The 17,490-nt window shown below is 47.2% G+C and overlaps 1 protein-coding gene across 8 annotated transcripts in view; it reads left to right on the top strand.

Annotated features, from left to right (window-relative positions):
* The first annotated feature begins 3,104 nt into the window (after positions 1-3,104).
* The window catches only part of RFX3 (regulatory factor X3), a 522,624-nt gene continuing 508,238 nt past the window's right edge, over positions 3,105-17,490 (top strand). For 7 of the 8 annotated variants that reach the window (XM_063913966.1, XM_063913963.1, XM_063913968.1 and 4 more), the window contains exon 1: positions 3,105-3,645. The gene's annotated coding sequence lies outside the window, so the exon portion shown is untranslated. The remainder of the gene's footprint in view (positions 3,646-17,490) is intronic. The other variant, XM_063913967.1, reaches the window with a different exon arrangement.

The raw sequence follows: 17,490 nt of genomic DNA, 5'->3' as shown, positions 1-17,490 counted from the left end.
CCTGTCTATCCTGTACATCTAACCCCGCCTCATCTAATTGAGGCATATCATCGTCAAAGTCCTGCAACACAGAGGCTAGCAATCTCTTTTTTGAAGCCTGTTGAGGGGGGCTAAAGGACGGGGCTTGGGAAGGGATTACAGCCCTGGAACGCCCCTCCGCTGACTTTGCCAATGAGACTGCCCATGCAGGTTCTGGCGCCAGTACCGGGACAAGCTGTCGGAACCGGGCCGCCTCCCTATCTTCCCGAGAGGCTTTAAGTTCCCCAGTCAGCAGGGACATCACCTCTGTGAGTTGTGTCGTCCATGTCGGGGCGCTCTGGGGTTCTGAGGAGGGCTGAGCCGATGGCTGTGACTCCTCACCTAAAACCTGACCCTGCTTTTGTGTTGCCTTGGAGCCTTTGCTGGCCATGGCAGCACCTAAACTTGATACCCTTCCCCCACAGGTAAAACAGCAATAGGCAGAATGGGAGGGAGGGGGGGGGGGAGCAGGGAAAAAACGCAGCCACAGCAGCCCGATCTGTCCTGCATGATACTCTGTGCAGTGACAGGCTGAAACAAGTCAAATATTGTGCCTGCAGTGCCCCCGAGTGCCCCCCTTCCCCACTGTAACTTCTCACTGTGCTCGGCGTGGCCTCCGTCCCGCTCTGCTGCTGAAGGGAAATGGTCCGCCGCGCGCGCTACTTCCGGGCGCGCAGAGCGGGACTAAGCCCCGCCCCCCTCCTCGACGGCGTCAAATTCAAAGATGCTAGGCGCCCTTATGCCGGATACCCGTAGCGGCTCTGTGAGCCGCGCTGGCGGGGATCCGAGCAGGGAGGGGGGCGGCGGGCGCGCGCGCTGCACTGTCTCTCTCTTTTTTTTTTAAATAAATAATAAAATAAAAATCCGACGGGGGGGGAGGGGTGCGTTTCTGTCACTGTCCCCCTGTCAGTCATCCTTAGGAGGGACTCGTACCCGGATCTCTATGCTTAGTGGCACTGGTTGTTAGTGTGCTGAGCCACAGAGGATCTACATTTAAGTTAATAAAATTAATTCTATTTAAACCCCCCTACCACCCCGTCATCCCAACACTCTGGGGGGAAGAGGGGGGAATGCACACACTCACCTTCTCAGTGGTGGAGGGTGGCCCCGACACACGCTGCACGCAGCGGTGTCCGGCCGCTTATACTCACCGCTGCCGTAAATTTCTGCTGGATGGAGTGGCCCCGACACGCGCCGCACGCAGCGGTGTCCGGCCAGCTCAGGAGAGCTCAGTGTCTCCCTCAGCCGGGGCCCATCCCGAGCCGCATGCAGCTGCGATGGGACACCGCCGGCAGCTCCCGCGGTGCAGACTGGCAGTGGCAGAGCTGCCAGTCTGTGTGTGCGTGAAAGAAAAATAAAATAATAAAGAAAAAAATTCTTCAGCTAAACCCAAGTGAACCAGATCCCTTGGGCACTAAACCAAGACTGGCTTGGAGGGGAGATAGTAGGGGAGGAGCTAGCTACAGTGTTAGAGTTTTAAAGTGCCAGCTCCCAATTACTGCCTACTATTTCCCCATTGTAACTACGCTCCAGTGGCCCCTAGTGGATGAAGGAGAAATAAACTTGTAGGGGCCGATTCAACTGTTTTGGGCAACTAAAAATCTAGTCTAAACGCGACTTTTTAGACGGCCAAACAATTGTCACAATTCAATTGTGTTTAGGTGCCCATGCAGATCGCGCATGTTGCGCCCAAACACACCAGGTTTAGCCGCCTAGAAAGGCTAAACCCCCTGATTGGATGCCCAAGGTGCCAAGTTCTCACACATTTTTTCTCGCACCTTGGGAGGCTGGGAGAAAAAGTGTCAGCCCTGCAGCTACCAGGTGCCTAAACAGAGCAACAATTGATTTGCTCCGTTTTACACCCTCTGGTGGTAGCCATGGGGTAAAACAATTGAATCGGCACAAGAAAGGTTTATTTGCAATAGCAACATATCAGATGTCTGTGATCCTTTCTCAAGATCCAATGTGCATGTCAAGTGTAAGGGGCCCTACACACTCGGCGATGCGCCGCCGAGGTGCCCGACGGCCGACGAGCAACCCGGCGGCGGGGGGGCAGTGACGGGGGGAGTGAAGTTTCTTCACTCCCCCCGTCACCCGGCTGCATTGAAGTGCAGGCAAATATGGACGAGATCGTCCATATTGGCCTGCATGCACAGCCGACGGGAGATCAGCGATGAACGAGCGCGGGGCCGCGCATCGTTCATCGCTGGAGTCTCCACACTGAAAGATATGAACGAGTTCTCGTTCATTTATGAACGAGATCGTTCATATCTTTCAGAATATCGGCATGTGTGTAGGGCCTATTACGTGCATAGCGGACACCTCAGCATCCACTGCGGGCGTTTGCACATCAGTTCTTACGTGCACACATGCGCTGCTATGACGGGAGAGAAAAGGAAAAGGAGGCGACAAGAATGTTTCGGGAGAGGGAGCAATGACAGTATAAGAGAGAACGAGAGAGAGAGGCCCATTTATTGTTGAATATATGCAGCTTAATCCTCAAAACCAACCATTTTCAGGGGTAAACCACAAATATTTAGCATTGCCTGAATGCGTGACAGGACTGATACCTGCTGCAATCCGTCCGGTTTCAATGGGGGATGCAATGCTGCCAGATTTACCAATTTACGAATGCAAAACAGTCCCAAGATTGTCCGCGATGGCAGTAGCCTATGGGCTACAGAACGCGTAATTAGCCGGTGAAATGGCTGCCATGCATGTGCACATGCTCAGGAGCCCAAGCAGCACACTGGGCACATCGCAGGACAGTTGGTGCATAATACATTCACCCAAGGTAATCACATATTGCAAAGCAACTGGAAATTGTACCCAGATCCCATTTAGAATGTGATTATTAATAAATGGGCGAGAAAGAGACCTTATTTGTATTTATAATTCAGTAACAAGGAGGTTCTCATAAGGTTGCAATTCCCCCCAATCCAGATTTGAGGCACTTGTTCCGCGCCATCACCCATTCTCCCAGCAGGCGCTGCCTCGTCCATGCCCTGTGTGTGACAGAGTGAGAGGGGGCAGACAATAGGCTGAGAGCGCACACGCAGGGCAGCGGCAGCAGCAGCACGCGGCTGGTACACCTTCCCCTGTGAGTGCTGCTAACGAGCGGAGCGGCCGGTGTAGCCCACAGCATGGATTAGGGCGCTGCTCCCCGTCCTCCCCATACACCATGCATCTACCGCGTTGCACATGACGACATAATAACAAATAACTCCGGCCGATAAGAAGGGGCTGCTGTGTCGGCACACAATAAAGCTTGCTAAGGATTGAATAGCAGGTTCTCTCTCCGCTCGCGGTGTCCCCGCCTAGTCCCCGCCCCGCTGCTGCCGGGCTGTCAGCCCGTGGATGTGTGGCTCCTCCTCTTCCTCCTCTCAGGTTAGGTTGCCTCCCTCTTTTGTGAGTTATAGCAACTGTTGCCTTGTGAATCCAGCGCCATAGCCACCGTAGTCCTGGCGACTGTTACCCATCAACAACAACTACTCCTCTCCTCCTCATCCTCCTCCTCCTCCACCACCATCACCACCACCATCATCACCTCTCCTACCTCCTCATCTCCATCCTCCCCATCACCCACCACAGGCACCAACAGCAACACCACAATAATCCACAGCCAAGGTGACTATGACTATTATTACTATTACTATTATTGCTGCTGCTGCTGCTGTAGTAGTGCTGTGCGTGTGTGTGTGTTACCCTGTGCTGCCGGGATCCCCGCTCTCTCTGCCTGCACCGGGGATGATGTGCTCCCTGGTGGTGGTGATGCTGCTGCTATGCATGGTGCATGGTATTATCTAACGCTGCCGAGTATGGGAGGCAGGTGCCTGTGCATGCATCCTCTGTCTCCTAGCTCCTTCCTTCCCTCTCTCTCTCTCTCTCTCTCTGGGCTGTTGTCTGCTATGGAGGGGTGGGGGCAGAGGGACAGCCGGGGACAAGGAAGACGGCGCTGGGGCATTTATTGGCTGTGCTGAGGGCTCCCCTGTATTTGTAGATCTCGGTGTCCCCGAGAGGGGAGGGGGCATATGGACTGGGGATGTGGATGCTAGGAGAAGGCTGTGAGTGTGTATTACTGTGTAGCTGGAGCATCCTTTCTGCAAATGCATTTCCATTTGTAATCGGCCAGCGATGTAATAGGGAGAGATGTGTACATGGAGTCATTATTATGCAATATGGTTATGTGCAGCTTTTCATCACGATGGTCACAATCCTGCTCAGCTGCTGCTTGGTTGTATTTCAGTCAGTGTAGCTGTAGTGGATGTTCTGCCTCTCTTTGTTGTAACCCTTGCTGTGTCAGGAGGGTCTACACGTCATTGCCACCCAAGTAGTGAAGGAGTTATCCACATCTTCCTTTGTGTTGCAAGGCTCCATTCAGCATTTGCACCCCTAGGACATTATTTACTGACTGGAAGGGGGGAGGGAGGAGATCCCTTGTGAGTTTTACAGGTGCGCATTGTATGTCCCTGGGTACCCTTATGAAACCCTGTGCATCAAGTAGGAATAACAATGAATTGATTAGCAAGGCTTTGTGAGCAGCATGTGACAAATGAATGTTGCTGCTTTCCAGAGATGTAGTACTGTATGTTACAGACCTCTGATGCATCCAGGAGATTAGCATCCTCTTCAGGCTGGGGGGCCTCTGCACTTGGCAGGGCTCTGAGTGCCTTACTAGCAGATCCCACACTTGCCCATCACAGATCACTTGCTGCTGGATTATACTGTAGCCTTCACACAGCTGATTTGTCCCATAGTTCTCAGTGGTGCATTTCTTCTTATCTTTACTGAAAGCTGAAATTGAAGACAGCCTGATCATAAACAATGTATGACCCATGTGAACTTGAACCGTCTGGTTGTTTTATCTTTTGCTGTGCCTCATATCTAGGGACTGAGATCAGCAGGTCTAGTCTCAGCGCTTTTTTTTTTTTTTTTCTATATGTGTTAGTCACTGGAATAATGTAACTAATATCACATAATGTTACTGACTTAGGGGGAATTCAATAACTGGAGATGTACCATCAGGCATCTCTGCGTCACCGGCTACACATATCTGCCAGTGACGGTAGCCCTGACATTACAAGTTTTCCTGAGCATTTCTATGGGGTGAGAAACCAAACTTGTGATGTAGATGGAAGCGATTTGCCATTCAGGAATGGCAAATTGTGTCCACAGTGCTAATCTAAATTCCCAACTTAATGTCTTAAATATACTCATCTGTAGCTTTTACACTTGTCTATGAGCCATATCATTGCTGTAACTTTTTGTGTTATGTTGTATCAGAACATATTTGTTCACTTTGTCCTGTGGCATTTATTTTTGCTTTAACAAAAAAAATAAATAAAAAGAAATACATTTATATCTTGAGAGTAAAACATTTTTATTTTTATGTGAGCTGTGCAGCTGTATTTTGGAGAGTATTCATTTTACAGTATAGAACGCTTTCATGTAAAGACAATATTTACAAACACCACTCGTGGAGCTGTGCCCGCGCGTACCGGCCGCCGGATAGTGACGTCGCCAGAGTGACACTGACGGTGATTCCCGGCGCAGTGTCACTCCGGTGACGTCACTATCCGGCGGGCACAGCACCACGATTGGTGTTGGGTAAGCAATTGTTTTTGTATTTATACATGCTCATTGTCAGTAAGCTGGTTGTGTCTTGATAAATGTGAGCAGTCCCTGAAACATCGACCTTACCAACGTCGGTGTCGTCTATTTATTTCTGAGTGCCACCAGTACTTTCTTCATATGTGTGTGCGTACATATATATATATATATATATATATATATATATATATAATTTATAATTTATAATGTTGTTTCCAGATATCTTTGTATTCATTTTTGAAGGGACTGTCAAAATAAGGTTCCAAGCTTTTGGTATTAAAAATTTTGCTTCTTAAATCCCGATGACTTGCTTGTTTGTTTTCTTTTTTTTCTCAAGTACTTTCACACGCAGATTACTCCCTTCATTAAAACCCACTTCATTCTCTGTAGTTTTTATCCAGGCAGTTACAGCATATTTCCTGGAACACACACAAAGGCCTTCCCTGACTTGTTAGCAGTAGCGAGACATGTTGGGCCTTAGCAGAATTGGATGGTACCTAGCCTACAGGTTATTTGCAGATAGATAGGCTTGCCTTCGTGCACTTTGGGGTTTATAAACTGATGTACATGAAGTTATTTCTTTATAAGCCTCCCAACTCACAAAAAGCCTATAACATTAGTAACCTGAGGTGCAGTCACACTTGTGTATTTTATAGACTTTTATATAGCCTATTTGAGAGAAAAATTCAAGAAAAGAGCTACAAAAAACAAAGAGAATACTAAAATCACAAGTGTCCTTGCTATAATAGTTGCTATACCATGGTAATATTTTTGTAGCTTTGGTGTATATTTTATTATATGTAACTTCAGATGCAATGCTTTGTGATGTTCATTTTCTCAAGTAAAGAAGTTTATATAACACATCATCTAACCAAGATGTGCTTGTGTTGCGTTTCACTGGATCAAATCTTTACAAGGCCCAAAGAGGGTAATTATATGTGATGTACCATGGAAGAAAATATCCTGATTGCACAGGTTTATGAATTAATTATCCAGAACGGTTTCACTGATTCACTCTACAATTACACCTGTACTGCAGGGCATTTTAGTAATATCAATATTATTTAGGAATTAGCACATTATGATGTCTGAGTATGGAACTTTAGCTAAAAAAATGTTAGGTATGTTTTTGTCTTTGAGACACAAATAAGACAGCAGATTATTTTGGATATGGTTTAACATTCAACATAATACGTTCAAGGGCCACTTACCCATTGGGACCCATGATAGTGCATGTGAAATGCAATCATATAGACCACACAGGACCTAAAAGACATTGGGGGCAATTCAAATGTTATTCCCCGATCTCCCGTCTGAAGTGAAGGGAGATCACAGGGGGCGATCTACAATTGATGTCCCCTATCGCACCCATTAGTGTCGAGTTTAGCCGCGTAAAGCGGCTAAACTCAACTAAACTAATGGGCGCGACCCGGTAACAATGCCGTTTGGGTGCCCAAATGGATAACCCCTGGCGGGTGCGAGCTGAAATGTAGATACCGGCAGCTGATCGCATCCGAACGGAGCTACATTTGAATCTCAACCACTGTCATGGTACTGCTGCCAACTGTAAACATAAGTCAAAGGGGTCATCAGAACCATTGATTCCATCCTCATAACCATTTGCATTCTTATACTAGTGTTTATAAATGGGAGTAAGCGCATGCTTTAAAACATCAGTAGACCTCCTTCAGGTCTGGTTGTAGTTGCTACTTATGCCGCAAAGTACTGTGCGAACGGGTTCTGCAATGTATAGAGCAGGATGGCAGCAGACTGTCAGTGATTGACAGTTTGCTGTTGTTTGTGAGTCGGGGTGGGGGCATGAAGGCCTTCATTTTCCAAAATGGAGGCATATCGCCGCTATTTAAACGGAGGGAAGAGGCAAGGGAACTCCGTCTTTGGAAGGAGATTTCCTGGCCTCTGCGACAGGTGGATTGCGCAACCCCGAGCGTGGCTTAAGCCACGCGATAGTGAGTGATCCGATGCCTGTGTCTGTTTCCTAGGAATCGAGCCCATTGTGCAACCGTCCTAATATAGATATTATGATGTTGATATGTTTTGCTAAAGTCTTCCATGGAAATGAAAAGTAGTAGTTTGCATGCATTATGTAAAAAGGTAATAAAACTAGTTATTCTTCATTTTCTTTTGCAAAGGACTATATGTTTTTTTTTATTAATAAAGTGTTGCACTATAAACTATTTTAGTAGAAAAAAACAATTCTTCAGAAACAAATATTTGGAGAAAGGTGCCTACTGTCAGGTTCAGTGTGATAACTGGACTTTGGCCTGGTATGGTGTTGATGGACCTACATGGATAGGCAAAAATGTGAAAACTTTGGCTAAATGAAAAATCTGAAATATGTATGGTTGTGGGAGGCCATTTCTTCCATTTTATTGTCAGGTTAATACAATTTTAATTTCTTTATTGTCCGTATTACTTGGTGGGCCGAAAGGTTCTTACCTGCCATCAAATTCTATGTTTCTATAATAATTCTGGGGTCTACATAGTTACCAACTGCCCTAATCTGCAGGTCCCAAGAATTGACACTGGAAATATGTTTGAAAATGTATGTTTGCAGAAAGTCCTATGTACATTAGTTCTCTTTTTCTTAATGTAGTTTCAATTCTTTCCATCTGTTGTTTTCCTCTAGGATGTACATTAATATTATTTGTGAAGATGAGTACTTAGACAGCCAGAATATGTACATCATAATCAAATACAAATATCTCTGCTTTCGAGTGTCCTGAGGAGTGCAGTGCACCTGTGCAGTAGTTCCAGTAAATTTTTATTACCTCTGTCCCCACTTTCATTCAGTATAAAGGATATCCAGACCTAGCCCACATTGGAGCAGATGTATTAAGCCAGGAGAAGTGATAAAGCAGTGATAAGTGGAAGGCGATAACACACCAGCCAATCAGCTCCTGTCATTTTTCAAACCCGTAATGATTGGCTGGTGCGTTATCAGCTTCTACTTATCACCGCTTTATCACTTAATACATATGCCCCTTTGCTAGTTAATTGTCTAGTAGTGCTAGCTGATGATCACTGCTCCCTAGAAAGTTGCAGTGTACCAATTTTAGCTTGTGTCTCAGGCTACTCTCTCTGAATTCTCTGACTGTTAACATTGTATACCAGACCTTCGCTATATTCCAGACTTCGCTCCTGCCTGACCCTTGCCTACCATTCATGTTGCTGTGCGGTCTGAAAGGGGCCAGGGGAAATATCCCGGGTCAAGCACCCTGGTATTTCAACCCTGGTAGCGACCAGGGTTAAACACGGTTTCAACCCTGGTCACTGTGCGGTGTGAACGGGTAAGTCTAGCCGATGTGACCCGTTTCCCGTTCACACTATAGATACAGGTGGCGCTTGGAGATCATGTGATCTCCAAGCGCCATCACCGCTAACATCACCAACCTGGCAATATGCCGGGTTGGGAATGTCAGTGGAAAGGGGCCTGAGCGGGTAGCATCCGGGAAGCACCCATGTACAGCCCCCGTGCGACCTGCGGATTGAAAAGGGTATAATACGCATTGTACACCAGATCCTGGCCTTGGCTACTGTTCATGCTTCTGCCTGACTTTTAGCGATTGTTTATCTGTCATTTTTACCAGATACTTGCTACGTTTACTGACCACACTTCTGCCCAACCCTTTATTATTACTTGCCCGCATTGTGTATTAGACCCCTGGAACTGTTGTAGACCTGCTGTTGCCATAACTGGCTATAAATGCACCAGAATTCGGACATGTGAAGGCCACCCTCATTGCCTTTTCCATATTATCCTTGCCTGCTAGAAAGCGGGGTGTACTAAACGGAAAATGCGGTAAAACCCCTGTTTACCACATTTTCCGAATGTACTAACTGCTGGCTGCCGGGGCACCGCCGCAGAGGGGAATGGCAGATTTTGCTGGCGTTACCCTATAGAAACCTAGGCAGTGCTGGTGTGATTGGATCCCTCCCAGCATGCCCCGCGGCCTCCCCGTCATGCTGAGCATGCGCAGAACGACTGCCAGGTCATATTCCCGGAAGTCCAGTGCCCGCCGGGGATTGCCAAGGACAGCTGTTATCGGAAGAGCTGTGCTTTGCAATACTAATCTCATATATAAGTGCATATGCGATTAGCATCGCTGCGATGGGTGGCGATATTAATTAGTACATCCCTCCCAGTATCACATGTGCTGTTACTAAACCTCTTAGCACCTCTGTATATCTATCGTCCAGGTTGCTTCCTTCCCTCTGCCATACCAGCTCTTAGCTCTTGCTACAAGAGTCCTCCTCTGGGGAATCTTACTTGGTTGCATCTCTGCTTTATTTGCCTATCACATAATGATCTTCACGGGGGCCTTGGCTCAGTACACTGAAGCAGTTCTAATTCAAGCTGTGTAAATGCTACATGGAAAAATGCCAGTCGTGCAAACTAGGATTGATGAATTACAAGCAGCTCATGGGATGCAGGTTCTGGTGATGGCAGCACTGGTGAGAGCTGCCTGGCCTGTTACAAATTCAGACATGATCCATTGCGTAAGTTCCCAGAAAAACATGATGGAGACAGGGCCCATTACTGACAATTTATTTACACTTAACTATTGTTTCAGATGCAGTCCAGAATGATGTAGTCTACAGATTCATTAAAATAGGGCCATATTCCTTTGGGAAATGCCAGGAGCCTAATTTCTTAAATGGGTGGTGGTTATGGGGGGTTGTCAGACTCTTGTAATCCCTCTTAATACTAAGCAAGCCAATACAGTCATGTGTCTGCCAAGATGTTATATTTCATTACAAATAAGTATTCAATTAAAACCCTGAGCCTTTAAGAAATTGATAAAGTAGCATTGGTGGACTCTGGATCTATGGACAATTACACTGAAACATCATATCCATATCTTTAATAAAAATATCTGAATTCAGTGGAAACAATTGATTGTTCTACTATTGCGTCTGGGCCTGTGAATAAAGTATCAGTCCCAATGCATATCAAACTGTCCATGGGTTTATGGAATGCCTTATTCTCTATATATGGTGCCTTATTTCCCAGAGTTTCCAATAGTTGGGATGTAGTAGTTTAGCAGGTACAATGTATCCATTGAATGGAGGGCCACAAAGTTGCTCTTCACCTCTGAATTTTGCGTTGAGTGATGCAAATGATCTGATCCCAGGCACTCTGATTCCTTTTGGATGCATTTATTCCCTATTCAAACCCGAATATCAGACTCTAAAGGAATATATTGACTCATGCGTTAATGCATATACCCATGGATTTCACGGGAGCACACATTGTGTGGCAAAAAAGATTGTGTATTCTGACCATGTGTAGATTATAGAGCGCACATTGAAGTGAATGTAAGAAGCCGATATCCATTACCGCTCATCTCTGAATTATTCAAAATGCATTGAGTAGCAAAGTTTTCTCCAAACTGGAAGGGGCTTATAATTAAATACTTGTCAGAACTAAATGTTTTTCCATACTCTATATGGTCACTTTCAATATTTGGTGATGCTGTTGGGCCTAATGAATGCTCTAGTAGCCTTTTTCGGCACTTTGAAAAATTGGGTCAGTTTGAGTCATTTACTTCAGTGACATTCTCATTTATTCACAAATCCAAGGTCTGTGCGAAAAGCTGAACAAATGTATCTTTGTGACGGATCATATAGAGTTACTCAGGTATATGGTATTTACTCTTAAAAACTTAGGCAATTGAGAATTGGGCAGGACCTCAAGATGTGAAATCAGGCCAACGTTTCTTAAGTTTCATCAACCATTATAGATATTTATCAAATGTTTCTTGAAAATAGTTCAGCCTCGGACTGCGTTCCCATGAACGGGTCCATCTGTCACTTGATGTAACACGGCACAAGAAGTTTTTGACCAATGAAAACAATCTTTCCAGTCAGATCCTTTTTAGTCCATCCAGATCCTCCATTATCTCTTATTGTGGAAGTAGATGCTTCTGAGATGGTAGTTGGAGCAATACTTTGGTCCAAAAGAACTTTTTTTGTTTTTTACCCCTTTGCATATTTCTCTAGAAGGCTTTCTGCAGCAGAAAACTATTATTCCACCAGAGACTATTGTGGTCGTGATTGATACATTTTCAAAAATCCTCAGCTACAGTCAACTTTAGTTACCATATACCTTATGTAGTGTGCACCCAGTCTTCCATGTTTCCTAGCTCAAAATGGCTTCACCATCCACTGCAACTGACAGTTGGCTACCCCTATACAGTGTAGTGTCATTGTGAAAATTATTCTAAACTATCATATCATTAAGAAATGTTTATTTTCTCTAACGTCCTAAGTGGATGCTGGGGACTCCGTAAGGACCATGGGGAATAGCGGCTCCGCAGGAGACTGGGCACATCTAAAGAAAGCTTTAGGACTATCTGGTGTGCACTGGCTCCTCCCCCCATGACCCTCCTCCAAGCCTCAGTTAGATCTCTGTGCCCGAACGAGAAGGGTGCACACTAGGGGCTCTCCTGAGCTTCTTAGTGAAAGTTTTAGTTTAGGTTTTTTATTTTCAGTGAGACCTGCTGGCAACAGGCTCACTGCATCGAGGGACTAAGGGGAGAAGAAGCGAACTCACCTGCGTGCAGAGTGGATTGGGCTTCTTAGGCTACTGGACATTAGCTCCAGAGGGACGATCACAGGCCCAGCCATGGATGGGTCCCAGAGCCGCGCCGCCGGCCCCCTTACAGAGCAAGAGGTCCGGAAAATCGGCGGCAGAAGACATCCTGTCTTCACCAAGGTAGCGCACAGCACTGCAGCTGTGCGCCATTGCTCCTCAGCACACTTCACACTGCGGTCACTGAGGGTGCAGGGCGCTAGGGGGGGGGGGGCGCCCTGAGCAGCAATAAAAACACCTTGGCTGGCGAAAATACATCACATATAGCCCCCAGGGCTATATGGATGAATTTTAACCCCTGCCAGAATCCATAAAAAAGCAGGAGAAAAGTCAGCGAAAAAGGGGCGGAGCCTATCTCCTCAGCACACTGGTGCCATTTTCCCTCACAGCTCAGTTGGAGGGAAGCTCCCCTGGCTCTCCCCTGCAGTCACTACACTACAGAAAGGGTTAAAAAAGAGAGGGGGGCACTAATTAGGCGCAGTATTAACAATACAGCAGCTATAAGGGGAAAAACACTTATATAAGGTTATCCCTGTATATATATATAGCGCTTTGGTGTGTGCTGGCAAACTCTCCCTCTGTCTCCCCAAAGGGCTAGTGGGGTCCTGTCCTCTATCAGAGCATTCCCTGTGTGTGTGCTGTATGTCGGTACGTTTGTGTCGACATGTATGAGGAGAAAAATGATGTGGAGACGGAGCAGATTGCCTGTAATAGTGATGTCACCCCCTAGGGGGTCGACACCTGAGTGGATGAACTGTTGGAAGGAATTACGTGACAGTGTCAGCTCTGTATAAAAGACAGTGGTTGACATGAGACAGCCGGCTACTCAGCTTGTGCCTGTCCAGACGTCTCATAGGCCGTCAGGGGCTCTAAAGCGCCCGTTACCTCAGATGGCAGATATAGACGCCGACACGGATACTGACTCCAGTGTCGACGGTGAAGAGACAAATGTGACTTCCAGTAGGGCCACACGTTACATGATTGAGGCAATGAAAAATGTTTTACACATTTCTGATAATACGAGTACCACCAAAAAGGGGTATTATGTTCGATGAGGAAAAACTACCTGTAGTTTTCCTGAATCTGAGAAATTAAATGCGTGGTTTTCCCCCGATAACAACTGATAATTTCTAAAATGTTATTGGCTTTATATCCTTTCCCGCCAGAGGTTAGGGTGCGTTGGGAAACACCCCCTAGGGTGGATAAAGCGCTCACACGCTTGTAAGGGATCTACCCTCTCCTGAGATGGCCGCCCTTAAGGATCCTGCTGATAGAAAGCAGGAGGGTATCCTAAAATGTATTTACACACATACTGGTGTTATACTGCGACCAGCAATCGCCTCAGCCTGGATGTGCAGTGCTGGGTTGGCGTGGTCGGATTCCCTGACTGAAAATATTGATACCCTAGATAGGGACAGTATATTTTTGCCTATAGAGCATTTAAAAGATGCATTTCTATATATGCGTGATGCACAGCGGAATATTTGCCGACTGGCATCAAGTCTAAGTGCGTTGTCCATTTCTACCAGTAGAGGGTTATGGACACGTCAGTGGTCAGGTGATGCGTATTCCAAACGGCATTTGGAAGTATTGACTTAATAAGGGGAGGAGTTATTTGGGGTCGGTCTTTCAGACCTGGTGGCCACGGCAACAGCTGGGAAATCCACGTTTGTACCCCAGGTCGCCTCTCAACATGAGAAGACGCCGTATTATCAGGCGCAGTCTTTTCGTGGACAAGCGGGCAAAATGTTCCTCATTTCTGCCCCGTGACAGAGGGAGAGGAAAAAGGCTGCAGAAATCAGCCAGTTCCCAGGAACAGAAACCCTCTCCCGCCTCTGCCAAGCCCTCAGTATGACGCTGGGGCTTTACAAGCAGAATCAGGCACGGTGGGGGGCCCGTCTCAATGAATTTCAGCGCGCAGTGGGCTCACTCGCAAGTAGACCCCTGGATCCTTCAGGTGATATCTCAGGGGTACAAATTAGAATTCGAGACGTCTCCCCCTCGCCGTTTTCCTAAAGTCGGCTTTACCGATGTCTCCTTCTGACAGGGAGACAGTTTTGGAAGCCATTCACAAGCTGTATTCCCAGCAGGTGATAATCAAGGTACCCCTCCTGCAACAGGGAACGGGGTATTATTCCACACTGTTGTGGTACCGAAGCCGGACGGCTCGGTGAGACCGATTCTAAATCTAAAATCTTTGAACACTTACATACAGAGGTTCAAATTCAAGATTGAGTCACTCAGAGCAGTGATTGCGAACCTGGAAGAAGGGGACTACATGATGTCTCGGGACATCAAGGATGCTTACCTTCATGTCAAAATTTACCCTTCTCACCAAGGGTACCTCAGGTTTATGGTACAGAACTGTCACTATCAGTTCAGACGCTGCCGTATGGATGGTCCACGGCACCCCGGGTCTTTACCAAGGTAATGGCCGAAATGATGATATTCCTTCGAAGGAAGGGAATTTTAGTTATCCCTTACTTGGACGATTCCCTGATAAGGGTAAGATCCAGGGAACAGTTGGAGGTCGGTGTAGCACTATCTCAGGTAGTGTTGCGGCAGCACGATTGGATTCTCAATATTCCAAAATCGCAGCTGGTTCCGACGACTTGTCTTCGGTTCCTAGGGATGATCCTGGACACAGTCCAGAAAAAGGTGTTTCTCCCGGAGGGGAAAGACAGGGAGTTATCCGAGCTAGTCAGGAACCTCCTAAAACCGAGCCAAGTCTCAGTGCATCAATGCACAAGGGTTCTGGGTAAAATGGTGGCTTCCTACGAAGCAATCCCATTCGGCAGATTCCACGCAAGAACTTTCCAGTGGGACCTGCTGGACAAATGGTCCGGGTCGCATCTTCAGATGCATCAGCGGATAACCCTGTCACCAAGGACAAGGGTGTCCCTCCTGTGGTGGTTGCAGAGTGCTCATCTTCTAGAGGGCCGCAGATTCGGCATTCAGGACTGGGTCCTGGTGACCACGGATGCCAGCCTGCGAGGCTGGGGAGCAGTCGCACAGGGAAGGAATATCCAGGGCTTATGGTCAAGCCTGGAGACATCACTTCACATAAATATCCTGAAGCTAAGGGCCATTTACAATGCTCTAAGCTTAGCAAGACCTCTGCTTCAAGGTCAGCCGGTGTTGATCCAGTCGGACAACATCACGGCAGTCACCCACGTAAACAGACAGGGTGGCACAAGAAGCAGGAGGGCAATGACAGAAGCTGCAAGGATTCTTCGCTGGGCGGAAAATCATGTGATAGCACTGTCAGCAGTATTCATTCCGGGAGTGGACAACTGGGAAGCAGACTTCCTCAGCACGACCTCCACCCGGGAGAGGGGGGACTTCACCCAGAAGTCTTCCACATGATTATAAACCGTTGGGAAAAACTCGACAGGTATTGCGCCAGGTCAAGGGACCCTCAGGCAATAGCTGTAGACGCTCTGGTAACACCGTGGGTGTACCAGTCAGTGTATGTGTTCCCTCCTCTGCCTCTCATACCCAAGGTACTGAGATTGATAAGATGGAGAGGAGTAAGCACTATATTCGTGGCTCCGGATTGGCCAAGAAGGACTTGGTAACCGGAACTTCAAGAGATGCTCACGAAGGATCCGTGGCCTCTACCTCTAAGAAGGGACCTGCTCCAACAAGGACCCTGTCTGTTCCAAGACTTACCGCGGCTGCGTTTGACGGCATGGCGGTTGAACGCCGGATCCTGAAGGAAAAAAGGCATTCCGGATGAAGTCATCCCTATCCTGATCAAAGCCAGGAAGGATGTAACCGCAAAACATTATCACCGCATTTGGCGTAAATATGTTGCGTGGTGCGAGGCCAGTAAGGCCCGACGGAGGAAATTCAACTGGGTCGATTCCTACATTTCCTGCAAACAGGAGTGTCTATGGGCCTGAAATTGGGGTCCATTAAGGTTCAAATTTCGGCCCTGTCAATTTTCTTCCAAAAAGAACTAGCTTCAGTCCCTGAAGTTCAGACGTTTGTAAAAGGGGTAATGCATATACAGCCTCCTTTTGTGCCTCCAGTGGCACTTTGGGATCTCAATGTAGTTTTTTGGGTTCCAAAAGTCACATTGGTTTGAACCACTTAAATCTGTGGAGTTAAAATATCTCACATGGAAAGTGGTCATGCTGTTGGCCCTGGCCTGGGCCAGGCGCGTGTCAGAATTGGCGGCTTTATCCTGTAAAAGCCCTTATCTGATTTTCCATTCGGACAGGGCGGAATTGAGGACTCGTCCTCAGTTTCTCCCTAAGGTGGTTTCAGCGTTTCACCTGAACCAACCTATTGTGGTGCCTGCGGCTACTAGGGACTTGGAGGACTCCAAGTTGCTAGACGTTGTCAGGGCCCTGAAAATATATGTTTCCAGGACGGCTGGAGTCAGAAAATCTGACTCGCTGTTTATCCTGTATGCACCCAACAAGCTGGGTGCTCCTGCTTCTAAGCAGACTATTGCTTGTTGGATTTGTAGTACAATTCAGCTTGCACATTCTGTGGCAGGCCTGCCACAGCCAAAAATCTGTAAATGCCCACTCCACAAGGAAGGTGGGCTCATCTTGGGCGGCTGCCCGAGGGGTCTCGGCTTTACAACTTTGCCGAGCAGCTACTTGGTCAGGAGCAAATACGTTTGTAAAATTCTACAAAATTGATACCCTGGCTGAGGAGGACCTGGAGTTCTCTCAATTGGTGCTGCAGAGTCATCCGCACTCTCCCGCCCGTTTGGGAGCTTTGGTATAATCCCCATGGTCCTTACGGAGTCCCCAGCATCCACTTAGGACGTTAGAGAAAATAAGAATTTACTTACCGATAATTCTATTTCTCGTAGTCCGTAGTGGATGCTGGGCGCCCATCCCAAGTGCGGATTGTCTGCAATACTGGTACATAGTTATTGTTACCAAAAAATCGGGTTATTGCTGTAGTGAGCCATCTTTTCTAGAGGCTCCTCTGTTATCATGCTGTTAACTGGGTTCAGATCACAAGTTGTACAGTGTGATTGGTGTGGCTGGTATGAGTCTTACCCGGGATTCAAAATCCTTCCTTATTGTGTACGCTTGTCCGGGCACAGTATCCTAACTGAGGCTTGGAGGAGGGTCATGGGGGGAGGAGCCAGTGCACACCAGATAGTCCTAAAGCTTTCTTTAGATGTGCCCAGTCTCCTGCGGAGCCGCTATTCCCCATGGTCCTTACGGAGTCCCCAGCATCCACTACGGACTACGAGAAATAGAATTATCGGTAAGTAAATT

The sequence above is a fragment of the Pseudophryne corroboree genome, chromosome 1 (assembly GCF_028390025.1).
Source record: "Pseudophryne corroboree isolate aPseCor3 chromosome 1, aPseCor3.hap2, whole genome shotgun sequence".
NCBI classification, from domain to species: Eukaryota; Metazoa; Chordata; class Amphibia; order Anura; family Myobatrachidae; genus Pseudophryne; species Pseudophryne corroboree.
The sequence above is the reverse complement of the archived record's forward strand: the minus strand, read 5'-3'. Positions and strand labels throughout refer to the sequence as shown.